The sequence below is a fragment of the Chrysochloris asiatica genome, unplaced genomic scaffold, assembly GCF_000296735.1.
Source record: "Chrysochloris asiatica unplaced genomic scaffold, ChrAsi1.0 scaffold00143, whole genome shotgun sequence".
Classification (NCBI taxonomy): domain Eukaryota; kingdom Metazoa; phylum Chordata; class Mammalia; order Afrosoricida; family Chrysochloridae; genus Chrysochloris; species Chrysochloris asiatica.
In genome coordinates, this window is record NW_006408661.1 from 6,768,138 (window position 1) to 6,777,438 (window position 9,301).

The 9,301-nt window shown below is 36.4% G+C and overlaps 1 pseudogene; it reads left to right on the forward strand.

The window, feature by feature from the left end:
• The first annotated feature begins 652 nt into the window (after positions 1-652).
• LOC102831529 lies at positions 653-5,781 on the forward strand (annotated as a pseudogene).
• Positions 5,782-9,301: the final 3,520 nt, after the last annotated feature.

Genomic DNA, 9,301 nt, shown 5'->3' on the forward strand with positions numbered 1-9,301 from the left:
CCATTTTGTTTCAAGCAGTTTTAGAACAAAAATTATTTGTCCTATTTCCATTGATTCTGCCAAGTCAGGTGGTTTGTATATATAATTTCATTTTATTGATTGGTGCATTCTCATGTATAATTAGCTTTTGGAGGAGAGTAGCAATGAGGATTTAATTTTCTAGTACAAAAAAATGTATTATTTTTCCATTCTGGTTCTAAAATGTCTAACAGTGCTTTTCCAGAGATGTGAATGGGAAAAACCTTCTTCCCTTCATTTTCTTATTGCTGGATTTTTCTGCTTTTTGCCTGGTTTGAGTAGGGACCTTCCAAAGCAAGTTCAATATGTCCTGCTTTCTGTCTGTCTTTCCAAGAGGGTGGGTGAAAGGCACAAATGGAGTCTAGATGCCTAGGTCTTAGTTCCATGGCTTTATAATATTTTCTAACTTTGATAAAATTTCTAAGAAGATTTAACATTATTACTATGAAAACATTTTGCACATATAGTTATTTGGCATGTATAATTGGATGCCCTTTTCTTAGAATATAAGTTCCATGCAAACAGGAACTTTGCCTTACTCACAGCCTTTCCTGCATTTGTGTGGCATTGGACTGGCATTCAATACAATTGTTTAATGCAATGGTTCTCAAACTGTGGCCCCAAGATCAGTAACATGAACCTCAATGTGGACTTGTTATTAACACTAATTTTAAAGTCCCATCTCAGACCTATTGAAACAGAAACTCGGGGAATGACACCCAATTCTTTGTGTTTTAACAAATCCTCCAGGTGATTCTGATGTATGCTAAAATTTGAGAGTCACTGGTTTAGTGAGTTGCAAGTTAGAGTTGTGTATGTTGTGGGAAATTTTTGTATGCCCTCCTCAATTATGAGTTTTCATATTTAGGTTTTTACCAAGGGCTTCTTAGAGGGGGTTAGAAAAGATGAAACTCAAATGTTTAGAACAAATCAATAAGCTAGCTAGTCCTGAAAACCTTCATCTGTCAGTCTTTGAAAACAATATGATCTGGCCCTCCTATTGTTCCTGTGGGGGAAAATTTCAAAGGTAAGAGTTGTATTTGATGGTGCATGGTAATATTGATCCATACAAATATTTGAAACCTTAGGAGGTTATAGATACAATGGAAGAAAAATGTGGAACAAAACTCAAAATCATGAAAAAGGCTTACTGGAATGATAGAGACTGGTGAAACCCTTAAGATAGGCCTGGAACTGAACTCACCACTGACTCAACTTTCAGTCAAATGATAGATAGGCCTATAAAGTGCACAGTAATAACACCAGGGAGGTAGGAACCCCTTAGAATAATCAACCACAAGGGGTCAAAAGGGCATCATTTGCACAGGGGATAAAACTTGAGAGGCAAGAAAAGATAGGAAAGAATGACAATAGTAAAAACAAGGGAGTAAGTGGGGAAGAGTATTGTTACATTGTACAAATTACAGGTAATGTCACAAATCAAAATGTGTATGATTATTAAATGGAACTCTAATTTTCTCTATAAACTTTCAATTGAATAACAATAAGAAGTTAAAAATATAAAATTAGAAACAGATTTTATAATGCACATGTAGATATGAAAAGATTCTTATTTAAACTAGCAATTCTGTTTGTGAAAATATATTCTAAGTGATCAGAAATGTTATTATTGTTGCTATAGCATTTGTTTGAATTCTGTTGCTATTATAGCTTTTGTGGTGCTGTGGGTTAATGTGCCGCACTGTAAAGTCATTTGAATTGCAAGGTCGGCAGTTCAAGCTCACCAGCTGCTCCTTGGAAACCCTATATAGGGTCGCAACCAACTCAACAGTACTTAACAACAACAATAACACAGTGGAATAGGAGTCCTGGCATGGTGCTGCAGGATAGTAAGCTGGCTCGTAAGGTCAGCTTGAACCCCAGGGTTGGTTGTTCAAACCCACCAGCTGCTCCTTGGAAACCCTATACAGGGTCACTGTGGGTTAGAACCAACTCAGCATCACTTAACACTAACAGTAGTATAATTAATAAAATAATGATATATCTTATCTTTAATATATTATGTAACTGTAACCAATAAAATCGTTTTGAAAATTTTTAAGTGATATGTAAATGCTTAAGATCTAAATTTGAATTAATAGTTTATAAAACAACACATATTATGAAGTATGAATGTATGTAAATATAATGGCATAAATAAATGAAATGCATCTTAATAATAACACATTTATGAAATAATGTAATAGTGTTGATTTTCCTAACTTTAAATTTTTTATTTGTTTACAATGTAATTGAAACTGAAAGTTAAAAAGAGAAAAATTATATTGTGCTGACATAATAATTATGTTCTTATGTTCATATTTCTTTCTGGTTTTAAGATCATACATGTAAATGCATGTTTTTAATATCATTGGGCTGATCAATCACATTTCAGCATTTTATAAAAAGCTCTAAACATTGAGACTCGAAACTTTATGTCAATTCCTATGGTTTTCTCCCCTGAACTAATCTTGAAGAATCCAAGAGTTTCAGAACATTGCTTGCTCTGAAATGCATTAAAAATTGCAGATTAAGTAGAACACTTATATTTTAAGAAGTGCTTCTAGGGGGTGTCTTGGGAGTAGCAGAACAGGGATCTGAACAGTGAAGCCAGCTTTTCCTACAGAGGTAAGAAGGTGAGAACAGTACAAGGCAAGGAAGAGTGGAAGGTAAGAGGGACAGTCAGAGATCTAAAGATTCCTGAAGCATGAGATACCCTTTCATCAGGGTAAGATTTGGGCCTCAGCTCCACAAACACTGAACACCAATTGTATTTCAGGAGCCAAGTCAGAGTCTGTTTTAAATCTCTGTTTTTAGGAATCTTATTCTATTAGTTAAATTATTTCCTATTTCTCTTGAGTGAATAAAAAGAAAGCCAGGTTCAAACTCATGGTTCTGAGTAGTAGAAGATTTAGACCATTTCAAATCAACCAGCACCAAAGGAAGAGTAGCAATTACAGGAAGGCTTTTTTTTTAATAAGCAGCATAAAAAAATGAATGCATTCTTACTTGGACATAATACAAGGGGTATTTTTTCACATTGAAATTTTTGGCTGGCCCATCTGGAATATTCATTAGTAGGTAGTGAAATAGAAAGCTCGTATTTGTTTTCAGATCAATGGTTAGGTATTCTAACATCTTTCATTCAAATTTATTATGTGGTGTTGTGGGTTAATGCGCCAGACTGCAAAGCTGTTTGAACTGCAAGACTGGCGGTTCAAGCTCACCAGCTGCTCCTCGGAAACCCTATACAGGTTCACTATGTGTCAGAATCAAATCGTCAGCACTTTACAACAACAAGTGGTCTCATATGTTGTTGTTTTAGTTAGGTGCCATTGAGTAGGTACTGACTCATAACAAAACATTGCCCAGTCCTGCACCAAGCTAACAATCTTTGCTATGCTTGAGTCCATTGCTGCTGTCATTGTGCCAATCCATTTCATTGGAGGTCTTCCTCTTTTTCACTGACCAACCATGATGTCCTTCTGCAGCGACTGGTCCCGCCTGATAGTATGCCCCAAGTATAAGAGAAGAAGTCTGGCCATACTGTCTTCCAAGGAGCACTCTGGCTATACTTCTTTATGCAGTCCATGATACTTTTAATATTAACCTCCAACACTACAACTCAAATCCTTCAATTCTTCTACAATCTTCTTTATACATTGTAGGACTTTTCCATGCATCTGAGGTTATAGAAAATACCATGGCTTGAGTCAGGCACACCTTAGTCATCAAACTGATATCTTTGCTCTTCAAAACTTTAAAAAATGACGTGTGCAGCACATTTGCTTAATGCAATACATCATTTGATTTCTTGACTGTTGCTTCCATGAGTGTTGATAGTTGATCCAAGCAAAATGAAGTCTTTAACAACTTCAATATTTTCTCCATTTATATTGATGTGATTTATTGGTACAGTGGTGAAAATTTTTGTTTTCTTTACATTGAGGTGTGTTATAGTTTTTAAGTGCCATTGAGCCGCTTTCGTCCCATAGCAACCCTGTATAGGGTTTTCAAGGAGCAGCTGGTGCACTTGAACTGCTGACTTTGCATTTTGAAGTGACTTCACAGTCCAGCGTATTAACCCATAGCATCATACCAGTACTCCAGTACATTGAGGTATAACCCATACTGAAGACCAAAGTTGTCTTACATATTTAGTATTATTTCTTAACTTTCTATTCAAATCCATCCCTTTACAAGGCCCCAGTAATGATCATTCCATTTATGATAAATGTATATTTTGTTATTTTGTGGATTTAATTCCCTCTCAGTACTCTTCTTTTTTGATTGCTCATTTTATATATGACTATAGAGTAAACATTTGCAACTTAAAAAACTAGTGAGCAAGTTGACATTTTTATAATTTTGAGTTGTCTTATCCAAGAAATAAGAAGTCCTGGTGTGGCGCTGTGTGTTAATGTGCTGGTCTGCAACGTCAGTTTGAACTGCAAGGTCAGGGGTTCACTCTTTGGAAACCATATACAGAGTCGCTGTGGGCCAGGACCAACTTGATGACATTTAACAACTATAAGAATCCAAGAATAATATATGCCTTTCTATTTATTCACCATCTTGTATATTCTTTACTGGTTCAAAATTTTCTTCAACTATACTTAGACATTTCTTGTACATTTTATAACCAAGCATGTTGTCTTTTCTTTACCTCATAATTGTAGATATTGTAAATGAGATTTTTCTTACAAGTTCAAATTGCTCATTATTTTTACATAAAAATCTATTGATATTGTTATATCTATTTCACCTGATTTTCTTATGGTTTACATATATTCAGTCTTATATTAAAAAATACTGACCACTTAACTCTATTTCAACTTAATATCTTTTTTCTTTTCATTAATTTAATTGAAGATTATTTCATAAACATTGTTCAATATGTGATAACAATGTGTATTTTCTTAATACAAAAGTCTTGCTGCCCTTCATGGCCTATTACATGATAACAGGTCCCTGGAGAAGCCTGTGGATTCAACATGGGTACGACTCCTGGAAAAACCCAGAAGCCAAGATCTATCAAGTTCTTGATTTCCGAATTCGTTGTGGAATGAAATATGGTTATACCCCCAGCAACATGCCTGTGAAGACCCAACGCAGCACCTACAACTACAGCCTCCCCATCACTGTCAAAAAGACAACCAGCCAGATCAGCATGCAGGACCTGGGCCCGTCAGAAATCGCCAATGCCCGGAAGTCAACCTTCAACAAATACAGCTCAAGGATTCAGTCTACAACTTCCGGGAGGGTGTCCTGCACCCTTACTGACAGATGTTCTACCAGTTCTGCGATTTGAATGTAGAAGAGTTGCAGAAGATCATTCACTGCAATGACGGAGCGAGAGTGTGTGCACGGAGTGGGACAGCTGGTGTCTCCCCATGACCAGTGACAACCTGAGGAACACCATGTCGGGCATGATCCGCAGGCTCTCCGTTCCAAGAGGCCTGGGGCCAGTAGGAGCCCGTCATCCCTGTCGCCCTGTCATCCTGCGTTGCTTAACTCTGCTCGTTCCCTGGCATCACGCAGCACTAAGCAAGAGGAAGTGAGAAAGGGAAGTGAGAGTTTCCTGCTGGGGTTTGATGATGCTGAGAGGCTCTCTTCTCCAGCTGAAGCAAGACGGACGAAGAGAAAGAGCAGTTGGCTTATGAGAATGCAGAAGACGAGGAGGAGGATGAAGAGGAGGAGGAAGTCAAGCCTTCAGAGAGGAGTGAGAATGAGATGGACACAGAGATCCTGGACTACGTGTGATAAACTCTGGTCCTGGCTGTTACCTGACCCTGATGCTGTGTCCTGGCTCGGCACATCCATGAGTAACCCATGGTCCAGCTGACTGAACTGGGCCCATCACCTTTCTCTATGACACCAGCAAGAGTTGGAGGTGGAGATGGTACCACTAAAGGAGGGGCCAGTCTTGGCTTGGCCTTTGTGGCTAGGAGCTTAGTCTATGGTGATAGATGGCCAAAGCCTGCCTTTGAGTTTGAATCCAAACCATCTGGGTAGTGTTGGCAAGGGCCAGACCCAGCTGGTATTGATCTTTATTAAATGTTTTTTGCGAAAAAAAAAAAAAATTAATGGGGCTGTTTCTAATAATGATAATACAGACGATGATGGTAATATCATGAACATGTGTACAGTACTGTGCTCCAGAAACTCTTAGTGTTTTATGTATAACTCATCATTCACAGTGACTGACGTTTGGGATAGATACTTTATTATCTGAAGGAGTTTCTTTTACATATACATTTTCTTACAGCTTAAAATTCTTCATTCATTCCAGATTTTTAAAAAATCAAATGCCATTTTAGCATCTATATAACTGATCATATGGGATATTTTTCTCTTTTGACTTATCTTTTGGCGTGGTTAGTGATACATTATTCTTTTAGTGTGATTCTGGATTCTATTTGCTTATATTTTTGTATAGGAATTTTGTATTAATATTCATGAGCCAGATTATGGTTTTCCCTTTGCTATATTTATCAGATTTTTGTGTCATTCTCCTGCTGGTTTTCACAAAAAATTGGCAGTTTGTTTTCCTTCCATCTGTGCTGGAAATTTTTAAATGACTTGGTTTGTTCCTTGAAGGTTTTATAGAATATACCTGAGACACAATTCTGCATTTTTTTTTTTAATTAAGAAATTCTTTGATAATGTTCTGGATTTTTATTTTGTGTGTGTAACTGGCATTTAAATTTTATTTTCTTATTTCTAGGATCACTTCTAGCATTGTGCATTTTCCTTTAATTTCTACTTGGTTTCAGTTATTTGCTTATACTTTTACAAAGTACTTTTTAAAAAATATTGGTTTTATCTACCTCATAGTTAATTATTTAGATAGACGGAAACTTCAAAATGTTTGTGGAAAAATGAAGTAGAAAAGATAATGGAATGTTTCCAAGTACTTTTGAAGAACCCTCCTATACCTTTTCTTTGCCCTTCACCTCCTCTTTGATTGCATGCTTATTCTAAATCGAGTTGATAGCTTATTTACTCTGTCACCATCCCCTGTCTCAAATTGATTCCACACTTAGATTTAATCTATTTGTTTTATGATTTGAAAAACAAAACACAACATTGCTATACAGCTTTTTCTTAGCATGTCTTTATAGAAGTCTTTCCAAAATAATGGTATTTTTCTTGTCAGGTACTCTCATTCTTTCAAGTAGAGGCAGTCTCTGGGTTATGAACATAGCTCTTAACTGTCTTTAAGAATTTGTTGGTAAGTTGAAATAGGTGCATACAGTTCTTATTTTGTCTTTTGTGCAAGAAAAGGCAGACCACCTTTCTCAAAGATTTAAAAGCTGCACTACAGTAAGTGAAGGTGATTTAGTGAACTTGATTTAGAAGCATGGGGGATGAGGGAAGGTGAATAGGTTAGTAGAATTCTTCAATTAACTGGTCTTCCTTATAGGCATATGGATATTATCCTGTCACTGACGGATTTGTGCTTTTAGATCTTGAAATGTCCTTTTTGACAGTGAATGCAATGTCATAGCTCTTCAGTTTGTTGTTACTGGAAGAGTAAATTATGTGACTGTCCAATTCAAAATGACCAAACCAGTCTATTTAGCTCACTAATGCCTAGGAATCATCTGTCATTTTGTAGTACTCTGGTGACTAGTGTTTTGCTGTGATTCTGGAAGCTATGCTGCTGTTATTTTAAACACCAGCAGGGTCAGCATAGTGAACAGGTTTCAGAGTGCTTCTAGACTAAGACAGAAAATGAAGGAGAGACAAACAGCTACTAAATATTTAGTCATTGAAAACCTTATGAATATCAGGGGAACATTGTCAGCACCAGAATATTGAATACTGAACAGTCACATAGAGCACCTCTGAATATTGTCAGATAATCATGTCAGAAAATGAGTCCCTCAGGTTGGAAGGATCTCAAACTACCACTGAGGAAGAGCTGCCTCCTCAAAGTAGGATTGACTGTGATAGGAATAAAGCTTTTGGGACCTTCATTTGCTGATGGGGCACAACTCAAAATGAGAGGAAAGAGCTGTAAACATCCATTAAAAATTGGAACATGGATGTACAAAGTATGAACCTAGGAAATTTGGAAGATGTCAAAAATGAAACGCAGCACCATAAACATAGATAGCCTAGAAATTAGCGAGCAGAAACAGACTGGTATTGGTCATTTTGAATTTGATAACCACATGGTTTACTATGACAGGATTGACAAAGAGGAATGACATCACATTCATCATCAAAAAGAACATTTTAAGACAAATCTTGAAATACAATGCTGTCTGTGATAGGGTAATATTATCCATAACCCTACAAAGAAGACCAGTTAATACCACTATAATTCAAATTTACACACCAACCTCTAATGCCAATGATGATATTGAAGAATTCTATCAACTTCATCAGTCTGAAATTGATCAAACATGCAATGAAGATGTGTTGATAATTACTGGTGATTGGAATGTAAAAGCTGGAAACAAAGAGGAAGGACCAGTAGTTGGAAAATATGACCTTGGTAATAGAAAAGATGCTGGAAATAGCTTGATGACATTTTGAAATACCAATGAATTCTGCATTGCAAAAAGAAAGAAAGCAAAAAGTCATTAAAAAGACAAGAAGGAAGAAAAAGAGCAAAATGGATGTCAGAAGAGATTCTGAAACTTGCTTTACAGTATGGAGATGCTAAAGCAAATGTAAGAAATGATAAGTTAAAAGAGCTAAGTAGAAAATTTCAAAGAGCAGGCAAGAGGACAAAGTCAAATATTTTAACAAAATGTGCAAAGACCTTAAGTTAGAAAATAAAAAGGGAAGAACACATTCAGTATTTTTCAAGTTAAAGTAACTGAAGGAAAAAAAATCAAGCTTTAACTTGAAATATTGAAGGATTCTATTGGCAAAATATTGAATGGTACAGAAAGTGTTAAAAGAAGATGTAAGGATACACAAAGTCATGGTACCAAAAAGAAACAGTTCATGTTCAACCATTTCAAGAGGTAGCATATGAACAAGAGCTGATGATACTGAAGGAGAAAGTCCAAGGTACACTCAAGGCATTGGCAAAGAACTAGATGCCTGGAATTGATGAGATACAAATTGAATGCTTTCAACAAACTGGTGAGACACTAGAGGCACTCACTCATCTATGCCAAGAAACTTGGAAGATGACTACTGGGTCAACTGATGGGAAGAGTTCCATCTTTGTGCCCATTCAAAAGTGACATAACCCAACGGAATGTGGAAATCAGACATTATCATTAGACTTGTATGCAAGTAAAATTCTGCTAAAAATAAT